The sequence below is a fragment of the Arachis ipaensis genome, chromosome B6, assembly GCF_059453495.1.
Source record: "Arachis ipaensis isolate K30076 ecotype BB chromosome B6, ASM5945349v1, whole genome shotgun sequence".
Classification (NCBI taxonomy): Eukaryota; Viridiplantae; Streptophyta; class Magnoliopsida; order Fabales; family Fabaceae; genus Arachis; species Arachis ipaensis.
The window spans coordinates 60932439-60959758 of NC_142441.1; positions in this window are offsets into that span (position 1 = coordinate 60932439).

Consider the following 27320-nt stretch of genomic DNA (forward strand, 5'->3'; position numbering starts at 1 on the left):
CCCACGTTAACTTGGTTAACGTGGAAGCTAACGTGAAGAGGCAAGAGTGGTCGACAACGTTAGTGACACCCAACATTGTCACTAATGTTGGAAGCAACCACACAACCCCAAGGAGCCACGTTAACTTCCACGTTAACTTAGTTAACGTGGAGGCTGACGTGAGAGAAGAAGGTGATGGTCAACGTCAGTGACACTCAACATTGTCACTAACGTTGGTAGGAGCCACACAAGCCACTATGAGCCACGTTAACTCCCACATTAACTTAGTTAACGTGGAAGCTAACCTGGATGAGTAAAAAATGAGCCAACGTTAGTGACACTCTACATTGTCACTAACGTTGGGGATAGCTAAGCAATGCCACGTTAAAGAGCCACGTTAACTAAGTTAACGTGGGCTCTAACGTGAGACATGGGGGCACATTGGAACGTTAGTGACAATGTTGAGTGTCACTAACGTTCTCGAAGGATGGCAAGCTCACGTTAAAAAGCCACGTTAACTAAGTTAACGTGGGCTCTAACGTAGGAGCAATAGGGGCTTTTCAACGTTATTGGGAAAGTTAAGCCCCAATAACGTGTGCGAAGGACCTAGAGGCAACGTTAGTGGCAACGTTTGTGCCACTAACATTGAAGTTAACGTGGCTTTTACTTAGGAACTTTAGTGAGAAAGTTGATTGTCACTAACGTTCTCGAACTCATATTTTCCCTAAACGTTAACACCCCTAACGCCATGAGCTAAAGTCTCTGCCCACTTCACACTTTCTCTCTGCAAGTAAAGCCAAGCCCAAATGAAGAAAAGAACTGCTTCAAACTCAAGATCCAAAGGCCCAAGACTTGAAGAGCCAACTAGAAGATGAGAAGAGTAGTATATATAGGAGTAGCTTTGAATTAGTTCTGGGAGTTCTGGGAGTTGGAAAATAGCATAGAACTACTTCCTGTATTTACTTTCTCTGTACTTCTAGTTTTCATTATGTATTCTCCATCTTTGTTTTCATTTTCCAGAGCTATGAACAACTAAACCTCTTTCATTGGGTTAGGGAGCTCTGTTGTAATTTGATGGATCAATACTAGTTTTCATTATTCTTCTTCTATCTTTTCTCTTGATTTTACTTGAAAGCTTTCGATCTTCATCCAATTGGATAGTGATCTTCACCCACAACAGACGAACTGCTCCAGCAGATAATCGAAAGGTTGGATCGGCAAGAATAGAAAGCGAAGTTAAGAGAGCGCCGTAACGAGCGCTGATTCAAACACCTCAAGGAGCTACTCAAGGGACACTTCAAGGACTCAGACACCCCGGACTCCACTTCCTTTACCAGCACAGGGAGCCATGATGATCCCGACTATGGAGATACTGCTACCAGCCCACCCCTGTTCCTGACAGATGGAACCGAGGACGGTGCAAAGCCTTAAGTGTGGGGAGGTCAGTTAGTACCTGACTTCCGGAGGTAATTTCTCTTCCCTAGCACCAATAAATTAGGATATTTTAGTTATATTTTCTTTCTTTTATAGAATAGGATAAATTGCATAGTAATAGGGTAGTTGCATGCATGCTCTACTTGATTATAAAGACAATAAGTTTCTTCTAAGACTCTATCTTTGGAACAAAATTTCACTAATTTAAAAAAAAAATATGATAAATCTGCTTGAAGTTGTATTTGGGACATGATTTTTGAGCTAAAGAACACACAACCTGTGAAAATTTGAGCCTTTATGCATGGTTACATTATTTAACCATAAATATTTTATTCTTGTGTGTTTACTTCTCTATGACTGTAATCTATATTTTGTTTCATCCTATATATCCAATATGTATTATATTTATATGCTTGCATATGATTGAGGCCATTATTTGTTTAAACTCACTTATCCAAATTAAGCCTACCCTTTTCAATTGCCTTTGTTAACCACTTTGAGCCTTTAAATCCCGTTTGTTCTATATTTCACCACATTACTAGCTTTAAGCGGAAAAACAATTGTATATCCCAAATTGAATCTTTGGTTAGCTTAAGATAGAATTGTGTGTGCTAGTTAAATATGGAAAATTGTGGGAACAAAAGTTATTAAGGGAATGTATCATAATAATGCAATGGGAATTTGGATACCTACTCATGTGAAACTATAAGAATTAAAAATTTATGTGTATTGATAAGCTATGTTTATTTTTATGTCTATATGAAAAAAATCAATAAATAAATAAGGGGACAAAATTACCCCAATGCTGAATTAAGAATTCAAAGATCAACGCACATATGATAAAATTGAAATAAAAAGTTGATACATCAGTATGGAATGTGAAAGGGAATTCTGGGTAGCTAGGTATGAATTCTAAGGTTACAGTAAATATATATAGGTCGGGTTAAAGCTTGGGTTAATTAAAGATTCAATTTATAAGCTCATTTAACCATATATGTATCCCTACCCCTACCTTGGCCCAATTACAACCTTGAAAAGACCTCATGATGTTTGCATTGGTATATTAACTGTTGTTGATTGGTTAGGAGAAGAACAAAAGTTAGAGAGCATGATTAGAGAAGGATAGAGTGATTACCTTATACACTAGAGAGATTAGAGGTACATACATCATCAGTGAGGGTTCAATGCTTGAATTTCCATGTTCCCTGCTTTCATGAGCTATCTTCTTGCATTTTTATCTGTCTTACTGTATACTGATAGAATTAGTGAAATTTGATTTGTAATTGTTTTGAAGAGCTTATTTACTTTTAATCAAGTGGGCAAGAATCATATAGTTGCATTCATATATATAGGATTGCATTGCATTGCAGGAGTTTCTACATGTTCATACTTATTTATTTTATCTCCTTCCATTAAGCATGAGGACATGCTAATGTTTAAGTGTGGGGAGGTTGATAAACCACTATTTTATGGTTTATATTGTGCTTAATTGTGTGGTTTTATCATGATCCTTACCCACTTATTCATTCATTTAGCATGCATTTATATTTCCTTCTTGAAATTATTACATGATTGAAAACTGCTTCCTAGAGACTTTTAATTATGCATTTTAATTCTCCTTTATTCCATTCGATGCCGTGATCTGTGTGTTAAGCGTTTCAGGCTTTATAGGGCATGAATGAGTTGGAGATTGGAAAGGAAGCTAGCAAAAATGGAAGGAACACAAGAAATTGAGGAGATAACCAGCGAGAAGTGACGCGGCCGCATGGCTCACGCGACCGCGCGGAAGAGGAGAAATCGCAGTGATGCGGCCGCATGGCTCACGCGACCGCGTAGAATGGAAAAGCACAAGTGACGCGGAGGCGTGGACGACGCGAACGCGTGTCAGGGAAAAACGCGAATGATGCGTCTGCATGGATGACACGATCGCGTGACATGCGCGATCTGCATAATCTACAGAATTCGCTGGGGGCGATTTTGGATCCTATTTTGACCCAGTTTTCGGCCCAGAACAGCAGACTAGAGCCAGAGAACATGCAGAAACCAACAACAACATTCATTCTACACAGTTTTAGTTTTAGATCTAGTTTACTCCTCCTCTAGGTTTTCTCTCCATACATTCATAGTTCTTAGGATTAAATTTTCTCTTACTTTTTGGCATTAGAACACTGAGAAGAGTTATTACCTCATCAAGACTTCGTCATTCTAGTTCGTTTTCTTTACTTGGCTTTACTCTTCCATGTTCTTTGCTTTGTTTAATTTTACCATTGGAATATTTTTAGGATTATTTAATACAAGGATCACTTTTATTTTTAATTGACTATTTTGATTTTTATTTACAATGTCTTTCTTTAATTCCTTTTTATATGCTATGAATTTTACATTAACAATGAGCGAGTAGTTCCCTAACTTGATGGGGAGTTGATTGTAAGGAACCCTTGAGTTGGAAGGCTTAAAAGAAAGATTGAAATTGGGTTTATGGTTGGATTGCCTTCTAGTCACTAACACCAATCTCTTTTAATTATGTGGATTGCAACTTGTGAACAGACGTAGCATTCCAACTTGTTTGACTTTCCCTTACCTAGTAAAGGATGACTAAACAGGACAACCTTTAATTGTCAATTAATCTTGAGAGTATTCCAAAAATAATAGGGATTCCAACTAACCAACTCCCAGTCAAGGCTTTTATTTACATTATTCAAATTCAGCAATTTAATTTCCTGTTTACTCAACTCAAACCTTTTTGAAAACATCTGATTAATAAAATAGCATACTTTTCTGCAACTCGTTGGGAGACGACCTGGGACTCATACTCCCAGTATTTTAATTTCAATTTTTTGTGACACCTTTTTAAATTGATAGGCAGATTTCTGGCGAGTTAAGAACTATACTTGCAACGTATATAATTTAACAATTTTTAATTCGCCAATTTCTGCCCGCATCGGTGACGTAGCCGAGTAACACTATCTTGTCAATCATATGGTGGGGGCATGCTTCCAGAAGATTATTGAAGCACTCCCAGTATTCATAGAGAGTCTCGGATTCATCCTGAACAATGATGGAAATGTCTTTCCTCAGTTTATCAGTAACTTCAGCTGGAAAGAACTTTTCCAAAAATTCTCTTCTCAGTGTATCCCAGTTGGATACAGTTGCTGCTGGTTGAGTGTAGTACCACTCTCTTGCTTTCCCCTCAAGAGAAAACGGGAAAGCTTTCAGCAAAATTGATGTTTCATCTGCACCATCACGCCTGACAGTAGAACATGCTGCTTGAAAATCTCTCAGGTGCTTGATAGGTTCTTGAGCAGGCAAGCCATAAAACTTGGGCATCAAATTGAGCAGTGCGGTCTTTATTTCAAAGTCTGTAGCCACCGCTGGGTGATGCGCTTGAAATGGTTGCATTGTAAAATCAGGGGCTCCAGCCTCCTGGATAGTAACTCTCCTAGCTGCTGCCATGTTACCTGCACGTAAATCAACCAAATCAGTAGAACAGGGGCTGGTTTCTTTCTCAAGTGACGTTTCAGATCCGCCCTCAGAGAGGACTAACCGACGCCGAGCTTGCCTTATTCATGAAATAGTTCTTTCAATCCCAGGATCGAATACTAGCAAGCTTGGATTAGGAAGTGAACGCGTCATCTAACGAAAGAAATGAGCAACTCATGGTAGCAAGAAAAAATAAAATGTAAATAAATAAAATCCAATTAATAACTTTAGCACTCTATTGTAACTCCCCGGCAACGGCGCCAAAAATTGACGTGGCGGAAATTGGCTAATTAAGAATTGATATAAGTTGTGCGTTGTAAGTATAGTTCTTAACCAACCAGAAATTCGCTTATCAATTTAGAAAGGTTGTCACAAAAATTAAAATTTAAAATATTGTGAGTATGAATCCCAGGTCGTCTCCCAACGAGTTACAGAAAGGTGTGCTATTTTATTAATCAGATATTTTCAGAAAGAGTTTGAGTTGAATAAATAGGAAATTAAATTGGGGAAATTAAGTAATTTAAATAAAACCCTTGACTGGGAGTAGATTAGTTGGAAGCCCTATTCTTGTTGCAGTACTCTCAAGATTAATTGATAATTGAAGGTCGTTCTATTTACTTATCCCTTACTAAATAAGGGAAAGTCAAACAAGTTAAAATGATGTTTCTACTCACAAGTCCCAATCCGCTTACTTGGAAGGATTGGCGTTAGTGACTAGAGAGCCATCCAACAGTAAACCCAATTACAATCTCTCTTTTGAGTATTCCAACTCAAGGGTTCCTTTCAATCAACTCCCCATCAAGTTAGGGAACTACTCGCTCATTGTGATTATGTAACACAACATAGAAAAGGGAATTAAAGAAAGACATGATAAATAAAACTCAAAGAAATCAATTAAAAGTAAAAGTAATTCTTGTATTAATAAATTCTAAAATAATTCAATAATGAAATTGAGTAAATTAAAGGACATGGAAGAGTAAAGCGAAGTAAAGAGAACGAACTAGAATGACGAAGTCTTGATGAGGTAACAACTCTTCTCAATATCCCAATGCAAAGAACAATAGAAAATAAAAATCCTAAGAACTATGAATGTGTAGAGAGAAAACCTAGAGGAGGAGTAAAACTAGATCTAAAAACTAAAACTGTGTAGAATGAATGTTATTTTTTCTTGTTTCTGCATGTCCTCTAGCTCTAGTCTGCTTTTTCGGGCCGAAAACTGGGTCAAAACAGGGCCCAAAATTGCCCCCAGCGAATTCTGCAGATTATGCAGATCGCGCATGTCACGCGATCGCGTCATTCATGCGGACGTGTCATGCGGCGTTTTGCTTTGCCACACGGGCGCGCCTTTTACGCCTCCACGTCACTTGTGCTATTCCAATCCGCGCGGTCGCGTTAGCCATGCGACCGCGTCACTGCGATTTCCTCTCTTCCGCACGGTCGCGTGAGCCATGCGGCTGTGTCACTTCTCGCTAGTCATCTCCTTAATTTCTTGTGTTCCTTCTATTTTTGCAAGCTTTCTTTCCAATCTCCAACTCATTCATGCCCTATAAAGCCCGAAACACTTAACACACAGATCACGGCATCGAATGGAATAAAGGAGAATTAAAATACATAATTAAAAGTCTCTAGGAAGCAAGTTTTCACTCATGTAATAATTTTAGGAAGGAAATATAAATGCATGCTAATGATATGAATAAGTGGGTAAAGATCATGATAAAACCACACAATTAAACACATTATAAACAATAAAATAGTGGTTTATCACCTAGCACTTTTAGTTAAAGTCCTTAAGTTGGACATTTGATGAGCTTCCTGTCATGGTGGCTTGTGCTTAAATTCATCCAGAAATTTCCACCAATGTTTGGAATGCCAACAGCCTCTGGGGTCCCAAACTAGGCATGTAAAGCTCCTGAGCAGCTTCAAACAGATTCTCAGGCTCCCGGGGTGACGAATGTCAGAATAGATTCTAAGATTCCAAACTTTGCTTTTAAATCTGCCTTTGTCTTGATCTACATTCTTCCATCCGGGCGGTTTAGAAATTGTATTCTCACCAAGATGACCAAATGCCTTCCGAGACCCATTCGATTGAACTTGATACCAATCCGTGCACTTCGAATTGAAGCGTGGAACCTTATTGAATCTTGCACACCAGCTCTGAGTACGAGCCATTTCCCTCTTACTCTTAAAGCCGCAGAGAGCTCTAAGCTGGCCATCTGTTTCAAGCAAACCATATTCAAGTGGAAAAGTAAAGACAAAGGTTAAGGATTGTACCCACTTGAAGCTTGTATTAGGTGGTAATGGCCTTGGGATAGGTGTTTCTAGTGGTTCTGTAAAGACAAAGCTCGTATTCACTTGGATAAGGTTCTTCAGGCTCAAGGAGTTCAGTTGCGGATGTGAGTTTGTGACTAGGAGAGCTTAATTCATGATCATCACTGCCTATGGAATCAATTTCTTGGTCTGTTTCGTCCAATTTTTCACAAGGTATATGCATTGGAAGTTGTGCACTCTCCTCCTTAGCATCAATTTCAAAATCCTCAGCGGAATCCTTTACAGTTCTCGATTCCTATGGAGGTTCAGCATCTCCTAAATCTTCAACCACCTCTTCCTCTACAACTATTATGGCTTCCTCCACTTGTTCTAATAGAAAGCCATGCTCCTCATTGTCCACTGAAGTTTCTAGTGTCTCCTTCATGCTACGCTCTTCTTTTGAATCGCCACATGTAGCCATGGGAGTACTTTGAGTGCTCAGATGTCGGGAAGCTATTATATTTACTACCTTGGTTAAGGCAGTAATGAGTTCCAGTACGTCCCTTTGCATCTTCGCTTGCCCTTGAAGAAGAACACGAAGGTTGTCATTCATTGGAGATTGGGGTGGATATGAGGGTTTATTGGTTGGGAGAGAGGGTTCATAATAAGAATGTGGTGGTTCTTGGGAGTAATTGGATTGGGATTGTGGTGGATAAGGGTCATACGGTGGTGAATGGTGGAAAGGAACTTCTGAGTTTGGTGGTTCAAAGCTATGTTGAGAGGATTATCTATAAGCACAGGGTGGGGCTTGTTGGTAAATACAAGGGGGTCCACCATATCTATCAGCTTGGTATGCATTGTAGAGTAGTCCTTGCCCATGATATCTTGGAGGGTGTTGTTGCCTAAAGTGTTGATCAGATCCTCTTAGCTCCATCCATCTTTGATTGCTTAGACCTTGATGCATATTCCTGTTATAGCTTCTACTCCTTTCAACAAAATTAGAACCAAACTCAAAGCGAGAGGGGTGAAAATTCATAGTAGCTAATAGAAATAAAAGGGAAAAGTAAACACAAATAAACAAGTAAAAGAAAAATATTTACAATAACCAATAATAAGGCACACGTTTGCAGTTCCCCGGCAACAGCGCCATTTTGACGAACTGAGATTTAATGTCGGTAAAGAAATTCACAAATATTATCGCGTTGCAAGTATAGCTTCTAAACCAACAGAAAACCCTTTCGTACAAACGTTTGGGTGTCACAAGTAACAAACCCCTTTAAAATTGATAACCAAAGTATTCAAACCTCGGGTCGTCTTCTCAAGGAACTACAGGGAGGTATGTTCTTATTATTGGTTTTGAGTTTTGTAAATTGGGGGTTTTTGAAATAAGAAGCAAGTAATTTAAATGACAAGAAAAATAAATTAATAATAATAATAATAAAGAACTCTTGGCAAGGTATGAAAATTCGGAAGTCCTGTCCTAGTTATCCTTATCGATGGTGATGAGAATTGAGTTTTAATCCCACTTAGTCAACCTTTACTAAAGCAAGGGAAAGTTAAGTGGACTAATTAGTCTGATCCTCAAGTCCTAGCCAATTCCTAAGAAAGGACTAGAGTTAGTGGAATCCAATTCAGTTAGCAAAAATAATAATTGTCAATCACGATGAGTTTGATAACTCAAGAATCTCCAGTTAATCAATTTAAGCCAAGAATATAAAAAGCTAAATAAGAATCATAAATCTGAAATACCTCAATTGCATTAATAAGAGAAAATCCTAACATGAATGGTTCATAAGCCAATTTGGCAATCATAAGTAATTAACAAAAAGAAGCATTAAAGTATCTGAAAGTAAAAGAGAAATATAAAGTAAAAGGAATATTGAACCTGAGAGGAAGTTGTAATCCTAAATCCTTTAAGAGGAATCCTAATCCTAAAACCTAAGAGAGAGGAGAGAACCTCTCTCTCTAAAAACTACATCTAAAATATCAAAAGTGAATGTATGATATCTTTTCTGATTCCTCCATTCTCTGGCTTATATTCTGTGTTTCTGGATTCAGAATTGGGCCGAAAAAGGGTCCAAAAATTGCTGGGTGCGTTTTCTGCAATTTCTGCACGTGGCATCTGTCACGCGTCCGCGTAGGTCACGCGGTCGCGTCATTTGGGAGTTTTCCTTGTCACGCGTTCGCTTCGGCCACGGGTACGCGTCATTTACGTTCTTCTCAAGGCACGCGTCTGCATCAGTCACGCGTTCGCGTCAGTGCCTTTTTGCGCTGGGCACGCGGCCGCGTCGTCCATGCATTCGCATCGCTGCCCTTTTCTTCAAAACTCTATTTTTGTGCTTTCCTTCCATTTTTTGTATGTTTCCTTTCTGTCCTCTAAGCCATTCCTGCCTTAGGAGATCTGAAAATACTTAACAAACAAATCACGGCATCGAATGATGATAAAGGGTAATCAAAATTAATTTTTTTAAAGCATAGGAAACATGATAATGAAGGGAAAGTAAAACCATGCAATTTACATGAATAAGTGGGTAAATGATTGAATAAATCACTTAAATTGAGCACAAAATACATCATAAAATATCGGTTTATCAAAACCCTCTGAACACAATGAAGACACTTAGCCACCATCACTAGCTTCAGAAGATCAAGTGCCTAACCATGAGCAGAAATTGGAGTTAAAGCCTCTTCCACCCCAACTCAAGTATGCTTACCTTGAGGATAATCAGAAGCTCTCAGTCATCGTTGCAAGGGAACTCACTTCCCAACAAGAGGAGCAACTGCTTAGTGTGCTAAGAAGACACAAGAAGGCTATTGGGTGGAGCTTGGCGGATATAGTAGGCATCAGCCCTCAAGTTTGTGAACACCAGATATTTTTAGAAGATGGAGCAAGGCCTGTCCGTCAACCCCAAAGAAGACTGAATCCCACCATCTTGGAGCTTGCCAAGAAGGAAGTGACTAGACTGCTTGAAGTAGATATTATCTATCCCATCTCAGATAGCGAGTGGGTTAGCCCAGTACAAGTGGTGCCCAAGAAGTCTGGAGTCACTACAATAAAGAATGAGCAAGGAGAGCTCATAGCAACTAGAGTGCAGAATTCCTGGAGGGTTTGCATTGACTACAGGCGCCTCAACCAGGCCACTCGTAAGGATTACTACCCCCTGCCATTCATTGATCAATTGCTGGATCGCCTGTCTGGTAAATGACATTATTGCTTTTTAGATGGTTACACAGGCTATTTCCAGATTCATATAGCTACTGAAGATCAGGAAAAGACTACTTTTACATGTCCCTTTGGAACATATGCTTACAAGAGGATGCCTTTTGGCTTATGTAATGCACCAACTACTTTCTAAAGGTGCATAACGAGTCTTTTCTCTGATCTTATTGAGAATTGTATGAAGTTTTCATGGATGATTTTAGTGTATACGGTGATTCCTTTAGCCTTTGCTTGGAAAGTTTATCTAGAGTATTAGATAGGTGTGCTAATTCAAGCCTTATTTTAAATTTTGAAAAGTGTCATTTTATGGTCAAAAAAGGTACTGTTCTAGGACATGTTGTTTTTAATACTGGTATTTCAGTAGATCCAGCAAAAGTAAATGTCATTTCTAGTCTACCTTACCCCTCCTCTGTGAGGGAAGTCCATTCTTTCCTTGGCAATGCAGGTTTCTACCGGAGATTTATCAAGGACTTTAGTAAGGTAGCATTGCCCTTATCCAGACTGCTGCAGAAGGATATTAAATTCCAGTTGAGTGAGGACTGTATGGAAGCGTTTGATAAGCTAAAGATTGCCATGACTCAAGCTCCGATTGTGAGAGGACCAGACTGGAGCCAGCCATTTGAGATTATGTGTGATGCCTCCAACCATGCAGTAGGAGCGGCGTTGGCTCAGCATGCAGGTAAGGATCCTTTTGTAATTGCATATGCCTCAAAGACCTTAGACGCTGCTCAGTCTAATTACACCACCACTGAAAAAGAGCTTCTGGCTATTATTTTTTCTTTGGATAAATTTCGAGCCTACTTACTTGGTACTAAGGTGCTAGTGTACTTAGACCATGCAGCTCTAAAATATTTATTAGCTAAAAAGGAGTCCAAACCAAGGCTAATATGTTGGATACTGCTGCTGCAAGAATTTGATTTAGAAATCAAGGATAGGAGTGGTTCTCAGAATTTAGTGGCGGACCACTTGATTCGCCTAGAGCACATTAAGAGTGACTCCACTCCTATCAATGATGCTTTTCAATTTGATAGCTTACATGTAGTATCTGAAGTAGTTCCTTGGTATGCACCTGTAGCTAATTATCTAGTTAGCCATACTTTCCCTCCTAATTTTACCAAGGATCAAAAGGACAAGCTAAAAAGCGAGTCCAAATATTATATATGGGATGACCCATATTTATGGAGGTATGGTACTGACCAGATAATTAGAAGGTGTGTGCCTCAATCAGAATTCCAGTCCATTTTAGAGGCCTACCACTCTTCTGAGAGTTGAGGACATTTTGGCCCTCAAAGAACAGCAAGAAAAATACTAGATTGTGGATTCTGGTGGCCTACTCTCTTTAAAGATGCTACTTCCTTCTGTAAATCTTGTCCCCCATACCAATGGTTTGGGAACATATCCAAGAGGGTTGAGATGCCCCAGCAGATTATGCTATTCTTTGAAATTTTTGACGTTTGGGACATTGACTTCATGGGTCCATTTCCAAACTATAGTGGTTACTTACATATACTGTTAGTTGTAGATTATGTTTCTAAATGGGTGGAAGTAATTTCTACCTATACTGATGATGCTAACACTGTTGTCTCTTTTGTTAGAAACCATATTATCTGTCGCTTTGGATCACCACGAGCAATCGTGAGTGATCAAGGCACTCACTTTTGTAACAGGAGGTTGACCGCTCTATTGAAGAAGCATGGCGTTATTCACAAGGTAGCAACTTCTTACCACCCGCAGACTAATGGACAAGCAGAGGTGTCTAACAGAGAGATAAAGTGTATCCTGGAGAAGATAGTCAAGCCTCATAGGAAGGACTGGAGCACCAGGCTACAAGATGCGCTTTAGGCATATCAGACAGCGTACAAGACACCAATCGGGATGAGCGCCTTTCGCCTGGTTTATGGAAAAGCTTGTCACCTCCCAGTGGAGGTAGAGCACAAGGCTTTCTAGGCAGTAAGAGAAATCAACATGGGATTTAAGAAGGCCGGAGCTGAAAGAAAGATGCAACTACAAGAATTAGAGAACCTTCGCCTAGAAGCATATGATAACTCCAGGCTGTAAAAAGAGAAGATGAAGGTTGTGCATGACAAGCACATTAAAAGAAGAGAGTTCAGACCAGGGGAGTTAGTCCTCCTTTATAACTCCAGACTGAGGCTCATGCCAGGCAAGCTGAGATCCAGATAGAAAGGTCCCTATAGAGTAGAGAAGGCAGAGCCATACGGAGTCTTTCACCTGAGTCATCCTTCAAGCTCCAAATTCATCAAGGTCAATGGACATCGCTTAAGGCTATATCATGGTGAGAAGATGAAGAAAAACAAGGAGCTGGAGATCTTCCTCTTGGAGGATCTACCAACAGCAGAAGACTGAGCTAGTGGACCGTCCAACTTAAGGACGTTAAAGAAAAGTGCTAGGTGGGAGACAACCCACCATGGTACGACCTTTCAGTTTTCTTCTTAACTTTATTTTATTTTATTTTATCTTGTTTTTCTCAATATCTATTTATAATCTCTACATAATTAGCTGCATACTGCATTCTGCATAAAAAAAAATACGCACACGACGCGCAAGTGTCGTTGACGCATACACGTCATATGTGTGTGCGTGTAACATACATATTGAACAGAGAGTTGCGTGGGAGTGGCGCAGGAAGTGTGTGTTGCGCACAAACATGCTCACACGTACGCGTCCAAGACGCGGGAGCGTCATTTAAAATTTTGGCACTCCACGCGTACGCGTCCAGCACGCGCACGCGTGGATGATGAAATCGGCGTAAATGAGTATTTGGGCAGAGAATCGTGATGGTGTGGGGCTGGAACTGTGCTAGGAGCACAAGTCCTATCACGCGTACGCGTCCCTGATGCGTACACGTCGTTTTCCCATCCAGGCCATCCACGCGTACGCATCACTGAGGCGCACACGTCGTTTAAAATTTTGGCAAATGTGCGTATTGGACAGAGAGTTGTGCATGCGCGAGGCTGCCTCCGCGCCAATTGCACAACCCATGTCACGCGTACGCATCCCTGACGCGCTCGCATCGCTTGAAAATAGCGTGATCCATGCGTACGTGTCGCATGCGACGCACAACTAAAATACCTCAGCGCTTGATTTCACATCTCCCACCCCTCAAATCCTAATTCTTTTAAATCCTAATTATTTCTTCTTTCTTCTTTCCTTCTTCTTCCTTATTCTTTCTTACTTTCTATTACTTTCTTCCTTTCTTCTTCATCTCCTTCATCAAGGTTCTTTTCTTCTTCCCCTTTTACTCTTTCATTATTACTTTAATTTATGTTTCTTTCTTCTTTTTCTTTTAATTTCATGGTTTCTTTTTCTTTCTTCTTTCTTGCATTTTTATGTTGGTGCTGGAATTTTATTTGGATATTACCTTACTATAATGAAGCTTATGGATATTATAAGGAGTGATTTGACAATTGATATCATACTTTGGCTCTCATATACATTTGGATTACATTACTTTCATTCCTATTATACCTTGCACACCACGTGTTTGTGAAAAAGCTTTTATGGCACTTTGAATGCTATTTTATTTTACTCTTTTAGTTGAATGCCTCTTTTTCACAACATTTCTGCTCCACATGTGTTTGAGATTATCTTTTACAATTGTCATCATTACAAATGCTCTGTTATTTGGCACATTTATTACTTGATGCTTGAGCTATGCTTCTCATGCCTGTTATTTGCATGTTTTTACCCTCTTGCATCTGATTATTTTTAATTGCCTTTTTTATCTTTATTGATGTCTTACCTACATGTTGTAGCTACCATGTAGATGGCTAGCATCTTTCCTTTGGCATTCATTATCACTTGGAATTTTTTCCCTTCCGGTCTTAGTTATCTATATTTCACACTCTTCCTTTTTCTTCTTCCTTAGGCATGGGTACCAAGAAAGGAAAAGAAAAGGCCACTGACAAGTCACCAGCAAGGAGAGGAACCAAGCGAACACTGGAAAAAGTACTTCCATCTACCAGTGTCAAGCCACCAATAAAGCGGGTGAAGAAGATCATTAAGGTTGATGAATCAGAGAAAGCCTTTCCAGCCCGAGACTCCACACAGTTTGCTAACCGTTATCCCCATCCTAGCTGAGAGGAACTACAATAATGAGCATCTGCTCATTGTTCCAACACACATTATTGATTTTCTAGAGCCCCGCATAGAGAGGAGACAGTGGAGATTTTTGAGAAGGCAGCCGCGAGAAGCCAACTTATCATGGGTAGTTGAATTCTACTCAAACTTCCACTCGCCTACTCTGCAGACTGTCTACGTTCATCATCAGCAAGTTCCTATCTCTGAGAGTGCCATACAGAGAGCATTGGACATTCCACTTAGTCCAAAGGGATGGGACGCTGATGAGCGGATAATTTATATGCTTTTTGGCATTGTTTTTAGGTAGTTTTTAGTGTGTTTTAGTTACTTTTTATTATATTTTTACTAGTTTTTAAATAAAAATCATATTTCTGGACTTTGCTATGAGTTTGTGTGTTTTTCTGTGATTTCAGGTATTTTCTGGCTGAAATTGAGGGACCCGAGCAAAAATCTGATTCAGAGGCTGAAAAAGGACCGCAGATGCTGTTGGATTCTGATCCTGCTGCACTCAAAATAGATTTTCTCGAGATACAGAAGTCCCATTGGCGTGCTCTAAATTGCGTTGGAAAGTAGACATCTTTTGCTTTCCAGCAATATATAATAGTTCATACTTTGCCCGAGTTTTGATAACGCAAACTGACGTTTAAACGCCAATTTTCTACCCTATTCTGGCGTTAAACGCCAGAACGGGCATAAAAGCTAGAGTTAAATGCCCAAACTGGCACCAGAGCTGGCCTTTAACTCCAAGAAAAGTCTCTACATGTGAAAGCCTCAATGCTCAGCCTAAACACACACCAAGTGGGCCCGAAAGTGGATTTCTGCATCAACTACTCATTTCTGTAAACCCTAGGTTACTAGTTCATTATAAATAGGACCTTTTGCTATTGTATTTTCATCTTTTTGATCATCTTTGGAATGTTTTTCCTTAGACTTGGGGTATGGCCATTTGGCCATGCCTGGACCCTCATTTCTTATATATTTTCAACGGTGGAGTTTCTACACCCCATAGATTAAGGTGTGGAGCTCTGCTGTTCCTCATGAATTAATGCAAAGTACTATTGTTTTTCTATTCAATTCAAGCTTATTCTTATTCCAAGATATTCACTCGCACTTCAACCAGATGAATGTGATGATCAATGACACTCATCACCATTCTCACCCATGAATGCGTGCCTGACAACCACTTCCGTTCTATCTGTAATAGCTTGAGTGTGTATCTCTTAGCCTCCTGATTCATGATGCATGGTTGCCTCTCCTGACAACAGAGCCCTCCATTCTGTGAAATCAGAGTCTTCGTGGTATAAGCAAGAATCAATTGGCAACATTCTTGAGATTCGGAAAGTCTAAACCTTGTCTGTGGTATTTCGAGTAGGATCTGGGATGGGATGACTGTGACGAGCTTCAAACTCGCGAGTGCTGGGCGTAGTGACAGACGCAAAAGGATCAATGGATCCTATTCCAACATGAGTGAGAACCGACAGATGATTAGCCGTGCGGTGATAGCGCATTTGGACCATTTTCACTGAGAGGACGGACGGTAGCCATTGACAACGGTGATCCCCCAACATACAGCTTTCCATGGAAAGGAGTATGGTTGATTGGATGAAGGGAATAGGAATGCAGAGGTTCAGATGGAACAAAGCATCTTCATACGCTTATCTGAAACTCCTACCAATGAATTACATAAGTATTTCTATCTTATTTTATGTTTTAATTACATTTTAATTATCAAAACCTCAAAATCATTTGAATTCGCCTGACTGAGATTTACAAAGATGACCATAGCTTGCTTCAAGCCGACAATCTCCGTGGGATCGACCCTTACTCACGTAAGGTATTACTTGGACGACCCAGTGCACTTACTGGTCAGCTGCACGGAGTTGTGTGAAAAGTGTGTGATCACGATTTTGTGTACCAAGTTTTTGGCGCCGTTGCCGGGGATTGTTCTAGTTTGGACAACTGACGGTTCATCTTGTTGCTCAGATTAGGTAATTTTATTTTATTTTTAAAGCTTTTTATTTTTGAACAATTTCAAAAAAAAAATAAATAAAATAATAAATATTTGTTTTCTAAAAATTCATCAAAATTTTTTAGAATGAATTCTAGAGTTTCATGAGATATGTTGAATCCTGGCTGGCTGTTAAGCCATGTCTAATCTTTTGGACTGAGGTTTCAATTATCCTTAGAAGAGCTTCTATGTCTTTCTCATCAATTTAGCTGTTGTATGTAATGTTATGCTGAATCTTGGCTGGCCATTGGCCATGTCTAGTGTTTTGGACCGAAGCTTTCACTGAAAGCTTGGCTGGCTGGTAAGCCATGTCTAATTCCTGGACCGGTGTTTTAGACTAACATTGCATGATTCCTGGAATTCTCATTAAAAATTTTGAATTCCTTATTTTCTTTTTCCAAATAATTTTTGAAAAATACAAAAAAAATTAATAAAATCATAAAAACCCAAAAAGTTTGTGTTTCTTGTTTGAGTCTAGTGTCTATTTTTAAGTTTGGTGTCTTGCATACTTTTAATTTTCTTGCATTTTTTGAATATATGCATTATGTTCTTCATTGATCTTCAAGTTGTTCTTGATGATTCTCTTGGGTCTGATCTTTAAATTCTCTTGTTTTTGTGTCTTTTGTTGTTTCTCATGGGCATTCTCAATTTGTTAGTGTCTCTAGTATGAAAATTTCTAAGTTTGGTGTCTTGCATGCATTGTTTATTTGATCTTAGTTTTCCATGATTAGTATCATTTTGTTGTTTCTCATCATAAAAAAATTCAAAAAATTTTTAGAATTATGTCTTTTCAAGTCAATAATACAGAGAATTGAAGATTCAGAACATACAGCAGAGAAATTACAGAGAAAAAGCTAGGCGTTCAAAACTCCCAGTGAGGAAGGAAGTCTGGCGTTTAAACGCCAGCCAGGGTACCTGGCTGGGCGTTAAACGCCCAAAAGGGTAATATTTTGGGCGTTAAACGCCAGAATGGATACCATTCTGGGCGTTTAACGCCAGGACAACACAAGGGAGGTAAGTTAGTTTTTAATTCAAATCTTTTTCAAATCTTCATAATTTTTCAAAATCAATTCTTTTTCAATTCATATCTTTTTCAAATTATATTTTTTCAAAAACAAATCTTTTTATATTTTTCTCTCACTATTTTTGAGAATCCTGGCTACCAATTAATGATTTGATTCAAAAATTTCAAGTTTGTTACTTCCTTGTTAAGAAAGGTTCAATATTTGAATTTTAGAATCATATCTTTTAAATTTCTTGTTAGCAAAATCATTAATTTTAAAATCAAATCTTTTTTAAATTTTTTTTCAATCATATTTTCTCAATCATATATTCTCAATCACATCTTTTTCAAAATAATTTTCAATTATATCTTTTTATTACTGATTTCAAAAGCTTCTTAAAAATCACCTAACCACTTTCTCACTTTTAATTTTCGAAAATCCATCAACCACTTTTTCAAAATTCTTTTTAATTATTTTAAAATTTTTACTTTTATTTAAAAAATTTTGTTTTCGAAAATTTTTCCCCTCCTCACCTTCTTCTATTTAAGGACTAATACTCCTCCTCAATTAGCAATTCGAACTCTCTTCTTCTTTATATGTTCGAATTCTTCTCTATCTACCTCATCCCTCTATTCCTATTTTCCTCTGACACCTCAAGGAATCTCTATACTATGATATAGAGGATTCCATACTTTCTTGTTCTCTTCTCTTTCATATGAGCAGGAACAAAGACAAAGGCATTCTTGTTGAAGCTGATCCGGAACCTAAAAGGACCTTGAAGAGGAAGCAAAGAGAAGCTAAAGTACAACTCTCTGGAGAGGACCTAACAGAAATTTTTGAAAAAGAAGAAGACATGGCAGCCTAAAATAACAACAATGCCAACAATGCAAGGAAGATACTTGGTGACTTCATTGCACCTTTGGTGCACGAAATTGTGATCTCAACTGCACCAACAACTTGGTACGCACGATCATAATCTCAATTCTTTTTCATAACTTCGCACAAGTAACCAGCAAGTGCACTGGGTCGTCCAAGTAATAAACCTTACGTGAGTAAGGGTCGATCCCACGGAGATTGTCGGCTTGAAGCAAGCTATGCTCATCTTGTAAATCTCAGTCAGGCAGATTCAAATGGTTATAGGATTTTGATAATTAAAATATAAATAAAATAAGATAGAGATACTTATGTAATTCATTAGTGGAAACTTCAGATAAGCGTATGAATATGCTTTGTTCCTCCTGAACCTCTGCTTTCCTATTGCTTTCATCCAATCATTCATACTCCTTTCCATGACAAGCTGTATGTTGGGGGATCACCATTGTCAATGGCTACCATCTATCCTCTCAGTGAAAATAGTCCATCTGTGCTATCACCGCAGGGCTAATCAGCTATTGGTTCTCGATCATGTTGGAAAAGGATCCATTGATCCTTTTGCTTCTGTCACTACGCCCAACACTCGCGAGTTTGAAGCTCGTCACAGTCATCCAATCCCAGATCCTACTCGGAATACCACACATAAGGTTTAGACTTTTCGGATCTCAGAAATGGCCGCCAATAATTCTAGCCTATACCACAAAGGCTTTAATCTTAGATTAGAAACCCAAGAGATACACATTCAAGCTTGTTTGCATTTAGAATGGAAGTGGTTGTCAGGCACGCGTTCATAGGTGAGAATGGTGATGAGTGTCACTAGTTCATCACATTCATCATGTTGAAGTGCGAATGGATATCTTAGAGAAGAAGTAGGCATGAATTGAATAGAAAAACAATAGTAATTGCATTAATTCATGAAGAACAGCAGAGCTCCACACCTTAATTTATGGGGTGTAGAAACTCCACCGTTGAAAATACATAAGAACAAAGTCTAGGCATGGCCAAATGGCAAGCCTCCCAAAGAGGGTTCAATCATTAAAACATGATCAAAAGATGAAATAAAGATGAACTAATGAACTAGTAACCTAGCGTTTACAGAAATGAGTAAATGATGCAGAAATCCACTTCCGGGCCCATTTGGTGTGTGCTTGAGCTGAGCGTTGAAGCTTTCACATGTGGTGACTTTTCTTGGAGTTAAACGCCAGCTTTGGTGCCAGTTTGGGCGTTTAACTCCAGCTTTTATGCCAGTTCTCGCGTTTTGACGCCAGAATTTTTATGCTGATTTGGAATGCCAGTTTGGGCCATCAAACCTCAGGCAAAGTATGGACTATTATATATTTCTGGAAAGTCCAGAATGTCTACTTTCCAACGCAATTGAGATTGCGCCAATTGGGATTCAATAACTCCAGAAAATCTACTTCGAGTGCAGGGAGGTTAGAATCCAACAGCATCTGCAGTCCTTTTTCAGCCTCTGAATCAGATTTTTGCTCAGGTCCCTCAATTTCAGCCAAAAAATACCTGAAATCACAGAAAAATACACAAACTCATAGTAAAATCCAGAAATATGAATTTTGAATAAAAACTAATAAAAATATACTAAAAAATAATTAAAAAACATACTGAAAATTACCTAAAAACAATGCCAAAAAGCGTATAAATTATCCGCTCATCACAACACCAAACTTAAATTGTTGCTTGTCCCCAAGCAACTGAAAATCAAATAGAATAAAAAGAAGAGAATATACTATAAATTCCAAAATATCAATGAAACTTAGCTCCAATTAGATGAGCAGGACTAGTAGCTTTTTGCCTCTGAACAATTTTGGCATCTGACTTTATCCTTTGAAGTTTAGAATGATTGGCATCTATAGGAACTCATAATTTAGATAGTGTTATTGATTCTCCTAGTTCAGTATTGTTGATTCTTGAACACAGTTACTTTATGAGTCTTGGCCGTGACCCTAAGCATTTTGTTTTCCAGTATTATCACCGGATACATAAATGCCATAGACACATAACTGGGTGAACCTTTTCAGATTGTGACTCAGCTTTGCTAGAGTCCCCAATTAGAGGTGTCCAAAGCTCTTAAGTACACTCTTTTTGCTTTGGACCACAACTTTAACCGCTCAGTCTCAAGCTTTTCACTTGACACCTTCATGCCACAAGCACATGGTTAGGGACAGCTTGGTTTAGCCGCTTAGGCCAGGATTTTATTCATTTGGGCCCTCCTATCCACTGATGCTCAAAGCCTTGGATCCTTTTTACCCTTGCCTTTTGGTTTAAAGGGTTACTGGCTTTTTCTGCTTGCTTTTTCTTTTTCTTTCTTTTTCTTTTCGCCATTTTTTTCCGCAAGCTTCTTCTTTTTCACTGCTTTTTCTTGCTTCAAGAATCAATTTTATGATTTTTCAGATCATCAATAACATTTCTCCTTTTTCATTATTCTTTCAAGAGCCAACAATTTTAACATTCATAAACAACAATATAAAAAATATGCACTTTTCAAGCATTCATTCAGAAAACAAAAGTATTGCCACCACATCAAAATAATTAAACTAGTTTCAAGGATGAATTCGAAATCATGTACTTCTTGTTCTTTTGTTTTTAGATCATTTTTCATTTTAAGAAAGGTGATGGATTCATAGGACATTCATAGCTTTAAGACATAGACACTTAGACACTAGTGATCATGTAATAAGACACAAACATAAATAAAACATAAAGCATAATTTTCGAAAAATAGAAAAATAATAACAAGGAAATTAAAGAACGGGTCCATCTTAGTGATGACGGCTTGTTCTTTCTCTTGAAGATCTTATGGAGTGCTTGAGCTCCTCTATGTCTCTTCCTTGCCTTTTTTGTTCCTCCTTCATGGCTCTTTGGTCTTCTCTAATTTCATGGAGGAGGATGGAATGCTCCTGGTGCTCCACCCTTAGTTGTCCCATATTGGAACTAATTCTCCTAGGGAGGTGTTGATTTGCTCCCAATAGTTTTGTGGAGGAAAGTGCATCCCTTAAGGCATCTCAGGGATTTCATGATGAGGAATTTCCTTATGCTTTTGGTGAGGTCCATGAGTGGGCTCTCTTGTTTGCTCCATCCTTTTCTTAGTGATGGGCTTATCCTCATCAATGAGGATGTCTTCCTCTATGTCAATTCCAGCTGAATTGCAGAGGTGAAAAATGAGATGAGGGAAGGCTAACCTTGCCAAAGTAGAGGACTTGTCTGCCACCTTCTAGAGTTCTAGGGATATAACCTCATGAACTTCTACTTCCTCTCTAATCATGATGCTATAGATCATGATGCTATGGATCATGATAGCCCGGTCTATAGTAACTTCAGACCGGTTGCTAGTGGGAATGATTGAGCGTTAGATGAACTCCAACCATCCCCTAGCCATGGGCTTGAGGTCATGCCTTCTTAGTTGAACAAGCTTCCCTCTTGAATCTCTCTTCCATTGAGCGCCCTCTTCACAAATGTCTATGAGGACTTGGTCCAACCTTTGATCAAAGCTGACCCTTCTAGTGTAGGAGCATGCATCTCCTTGCATCATGGGCAAGTTGAATGATGATAAATCCCAATTTTGTGGTTTATCTTGTGCTTAATTTGGGGGATTTTATCAACTTTTCTCACATTTATTCAATGAAATAGCATGGTTTTGTAATTCTCCCTTGATTTGTGCTTAAATGTGAAAACATGCTTTTTAGGCCTAAAATAGCTAAATTTAATCCACTTTAATTCCATTCGATGTCTTGATATATTTGTTAAGTGATTTCAGGTTTAGAAGGAAAGTATTGGATGGAAGAAGTGAGGAGAAAAGCATGCAAAGTGGGAGAACTCATGAAGAAATGAAGGAATCGCAAAGCTGTCAAGCCCGACCTCTTCGCACTCAATCGACCATAATTTGAGCTACAGAGGTCCAAATGAGTCGGTTTCAGTTGCATTGGAAAGCTAACATCTGGGGATTCGAAATGATATAAAATTTGCCATATTTTACTTTGCGTTCAGGGGCGCGCACGCGCCATGTACGCGTGCGCGCCGATGCTGTCCGTGGCCCACTAAAGTGAAATCGCTCCCTGCAATTTCTGAAGCATTTTGGGCCCAATCTAACTCATTTCTAATGCTATTGAACCCAAGGATTAAAGGAAGAATGAACCAAGTAGTCATAGTTTATATTTCATCATGTTTTAGGGTTAGAATTCTAGAAAGAGAGGCTCTATCCTCTCTTTAGATTTTAAAGTAGTTTTAGTTAATTCTTCTTGGATCCAAGTTATAATTCTTGTTTTGATTTAGTTCTTCCTTTTAATTTCTTGTTATTACATCTCTATTCTTCTAGTTTTACTTGTCATTTCCTTTATTTTGCCATTTTTATGTTTATGAACAATTGTTGGATCTTAATTTTCTTTAATGCAATTTTATATTTCCATGTTCTTTTATGTTGATATTGCTTACTATTATTGATTTCTTGCTATTGATAGTTATGGGTTTCCTTTAATTCATGCATTTTGTTATGTTTACTTTTCTTGTATTCTAGGTGTTTGATAAAATGTTTCCTCTAGTTTTTGAGTAGTTTTCTTTGCTCTTGGCCTAGGCTAAGGGAATTGAGTGACCTTGAGTCATTGGATCTCATTGAATTGGTGATTTGAGAACCCTTGGTGATCAATTTGATACTCATTGATGCCAACCCACTACTAATCTAATTAGTAGGTTGGTTGGGACTTATGGGTTGATGTGATCAAACCTATTTGACGTACTTCAAGCCTAGGAGTAGATATTACGTACTTAAGGCTTTGGAAGTAGACTTAATAGGTTGGCCTCTCATAATTATCAATATATGGTTTGTAGACAAGGATGGTGATCTCAATTACCTAAGTCTAGCCAAGAGTTCTTTCCCATCTATTATATTAGTTCTTGTTATTTTACTTTCTTGCCATTTGTTTTCTTGCCCAATTATCAATCAAACCCCCATTGCTCTTCATAGCCAATAATTAAACACTTCATTGCAATTTCTTGTGAGACGACCCAGAGTCTAAATACTTCGGTTAATTTTCATTTGGGGTTTGTTAATTGTGACACAACCAAATTTTTGATTGGGAGGATTGTTTGTTGGTGTAGAACTATACTTGCAACGAGATTTCAATTGTGAAATTCTATACCGACATGACAATTTTCCTTAAATCAAAATGGCACCATTGCCGGGGAGTTGTAATGGTGTTATATTATTGGCTATTGTGAATATGTGAATATGTTTATCTTTTGCTTGTTTGTTAGCTTTTGTTAGGCTTAGGACTTGTTGCTTATTTTTCTAGCTTTTGTTTTTATTTGCTATTATGAATTCTCACCACTTTGGCTATGAATTTGGCTCAAATTATGTTGTAGAAAATGGAAGCTACAATGAGGATGTGCATCAAGGAATTGGGAATCAAAGATGGGAGGAGCCTCAAGGAATTGATCAACCTTATTGGCAACAACCTCCTCCGGATTCTTATGGGTATAATCCTAATCCTAATGCATATCAATCTAATGGATATGGTGACCCTTATTGTGCTTGTCAACAACCATCACCATATGCCTATGAACCACCTCCTCAACATAATTTTGCACCACCTTACTCACAAGCCCCTTTTCACCAAACACCTCCATATGACCCCAATCCATATCCACCATACCAACCACCTTGTGAACCATATGAACCATATGAAGAACCACCCCAATTCCACCACCAATACCCTCAAGAACTACCACCCCCATCTTATCACCAAGATGAATCACCTTCCATGTATGATAACTTTCAACCATATAATAAATTTCCCTCTCCACCACAACCCTCCATGGAAGAACACCCATACCCATCCATCCAAGAGCCAATGGATTGTCTCAATGAAGCAATGGATCGGCTTCAAGCAATAATTCATCAAAAGGAGCAAAAGGAAGCCCAAAGGAGGAGGAATGAAGTTATCGAGGCTAACCTTGCCAAAATTAAAGCCAACTTGGACTCATGGGACTCATGCAATAAACAAAGCATCTCCACAAATGAATATGAGAAATCAATCGAAGAAAGGAGCATGAAGGAGATTTTAGAATCTCAACATGAGGACAAGGAGATGGGGTATGTCTTGCAACAAGTGGATGAGGAAGAGATTGTTGAAGAAGAAGAAGTGGTTGAAGAGCTAGGAGAAGTTGAGCAAGAGGTGGATTTCAAACTTGAGAGCACTTCCACACCAAGTGACATTGTTGATGATTTTGTGGAAGTTGTTGATCCTTCTTCCAATGAGTTTGAATTTAGTGTTGAGAAGGATAATGCGCAACCTCCAAGGCATGGTATGAATGATGAAAGATTGGAAGAGGATGATCAAGAGGCAAGCTCCACCAATGAAGAATGTGTGGAAGAAGTTGGTGGGCAAGGAATTGAAGTTGAAAAAGCATTCTAAGAGGTGGAGGTAGTCAAAGAAGAGACAAGGGAATGGAACTTACAACACCATTGGAGATGTCCCTTCCTAAGTCACCATCCAACATAACATTCAAGTGGGTAAAATTCTTATCTCTAATTTTTACTTTCCCACTTGAGTATGGTTTGATTGAGATGGATGGACAACTTAGAGCTCTTTGTGGAGTTAAGAATAGGAGAGAATTGGTTGGTGGTAGGCATTACAATCCAAGGTTCATTATTATTGAGTCATCAAGGCTTAAGTACAATGGTTGGTGTAGAACCATATTGCATGGGTCTAGGAGAATATTTGGATTCTTAATTGAGAATTCACAAGCCTTATCACCCAAATTTAACTATGGTAGTCAACAAGAAGATGGGTGCAAGAACAAGGTTTGGGACCCCAGAATCCATTTCAACATTCAACACTCTTGGGGCCTTATCATTCACTTGAGCTTACTTGAAGGCCTTGTGCGCCTAATTTGGGATCTCGGTGGAAATTGGAGATGCAAACAATGGTGCGGATTCAAGGATGAATTCAAGCATAAACCACCCTAGCAAGGACCCCCACCAAATGTCCAACTTAAGGACTTAAAATAAAAGTGCTAGGTGGGAGATACCCCGCCATGGTAAAATCTTTCCACTCCCTTTTAGATTTGGTTAATAAGTGATTGGAGTTGCCATTGTAGGTAGTTCTTCTTATTTTCTATACTCTTATGCATTTTGCTTTTATTGATAGGTTGTTTGTTGCATTCATGCTTTGATTAGTCTAGTTATTGTTTTTTACTTGTAGTATAAGTTTTGTTTTTAGTATGTTTAAAAATTGTTCAAAACTAAAAAGATTTGTTGTTAAATTTGATTTTTGATTGTTTTAGAATGCTTATAGATTAGGGGAGTACCCTGTTTTTGAAAAAAAAAAAGGAGAATCCACGCGTGAGCGCACAGTGCGCGCATTTGCCGGTGGTGCATCTCACACTCCTGGTACAAAAACCAGAGAGTTGTGCCAAAGTTGTGCATATTCTATGCCCGCGACCTGACGTGCAAGCGTACATGACGCGTCCGCATCGGTCGCCAACTTCACATCCACGCGTATGCGTGCTATGCGCGTCCGCGTCGCTTGTCCCGCCTGCCCACCTACGCGCATGCGTGCGTGATGCATACGCGTCGCTCTCCGCGCCCTGTTTTTCCCCTGTTTTGCCCTGTTTTCTTTTTCCCTTCCTCTCTTCTTTTCTTTCTAGTTTCTTCCTCTTTATTTCTTCTTCTTTCTTCCTTTCTTACTTTCTTTTCAAAATTTTCACTCTTTATTTTTCTTATTTTCAATTCCTTCTATATGTTGCATTTGTATATTACCACCCATTACATTTTAATTTTGTTTTTATAGCTTGTTCATGTTTTTATTTCTAAGTTCTTGTTTTAATAATGGTGTTGGAATCTTATATTCAATTGTTGAGAATTTCTTGGTTAGTCTTGGTGCTTCGTGACTTGTTTGACATTAATTGTGATATTTTCTCTACACACAAGATTAGTGCTTTAGTCCTTCCTGACTCATGACCCCTTGTTTTTATACCTCATTATCATTGAGTTAGGATGGGACCAAATGCTCTCATGCTTGTCATTAATCTTGTTTGTGTCAACTATTGATTAAGCTTGATGCAACATGCTCTTCATGTCATGTACCCATGCTCTAACTTATTCTTGCATCAAGTATTAATTGATATGCCCTTTACCTATATTGCTCTCTCACTTACATGCGTAGCTAACATGTACTTGAGAACCTTACTCTTATTTGGCATTAGCCCCCGCCTATGTTATACTTGCTTTGCTATCTTTGTTGTAGGCTTAATTTTCTTTCTTTTTCTCTCCTTTGAGGTTGGCCACCAAGAAGGAAAGGAATGGAAAAGCTTCTAATGAGGCAACAAACAAGTTCACCCGCACAACCCTTTGAAGAAACTCATCAATGGTAGCAACCCGTCCACCTTGCTCTTCTTTGCATGCACCGAGGACGGTGCAAATTTCTAAGTGTGGGGAGGTTGTCCGACCGATCTCCATGGGTAACAACCTTTTTCAACACCAAATTTTAATTTTTGTCTTTGTTAGATTAGTTGTTCCATTGCATCATAGATTGCATGTTAGTTAGAATTTGTACATATTTTTACCACTTCCTTTTTATGTTAGGACCACTTGGTTAGGGTGATGATTTCTTTTCCAAGAAATTGTTTTTAGGGCACCCTACCAATTTGAAAAAAAAAATTTTTGTGAGAACTTTCTTGAAGAATTTATTTTGGAGCATGGTTTTTGAGCTATGAACACAAGCATGTGAGTTTTGAGCCAAATTGTGTGGTTACATCATATAACCACTTATTTTCATTCTTGTGTGCATTATTCTCTTTCTATGATTGTAATCTTAGATTTGTTTGATTCTTTATGTCCATTATTCCATGTATACATGCATTTATATGATTGAGACCATCATTTCATTTAGCTTACTTACCCAAATAGCCTACCTTTCATCAACCATTGTTAGCCAACTTTGAGCCTATTTAATCCCTTTTGTTC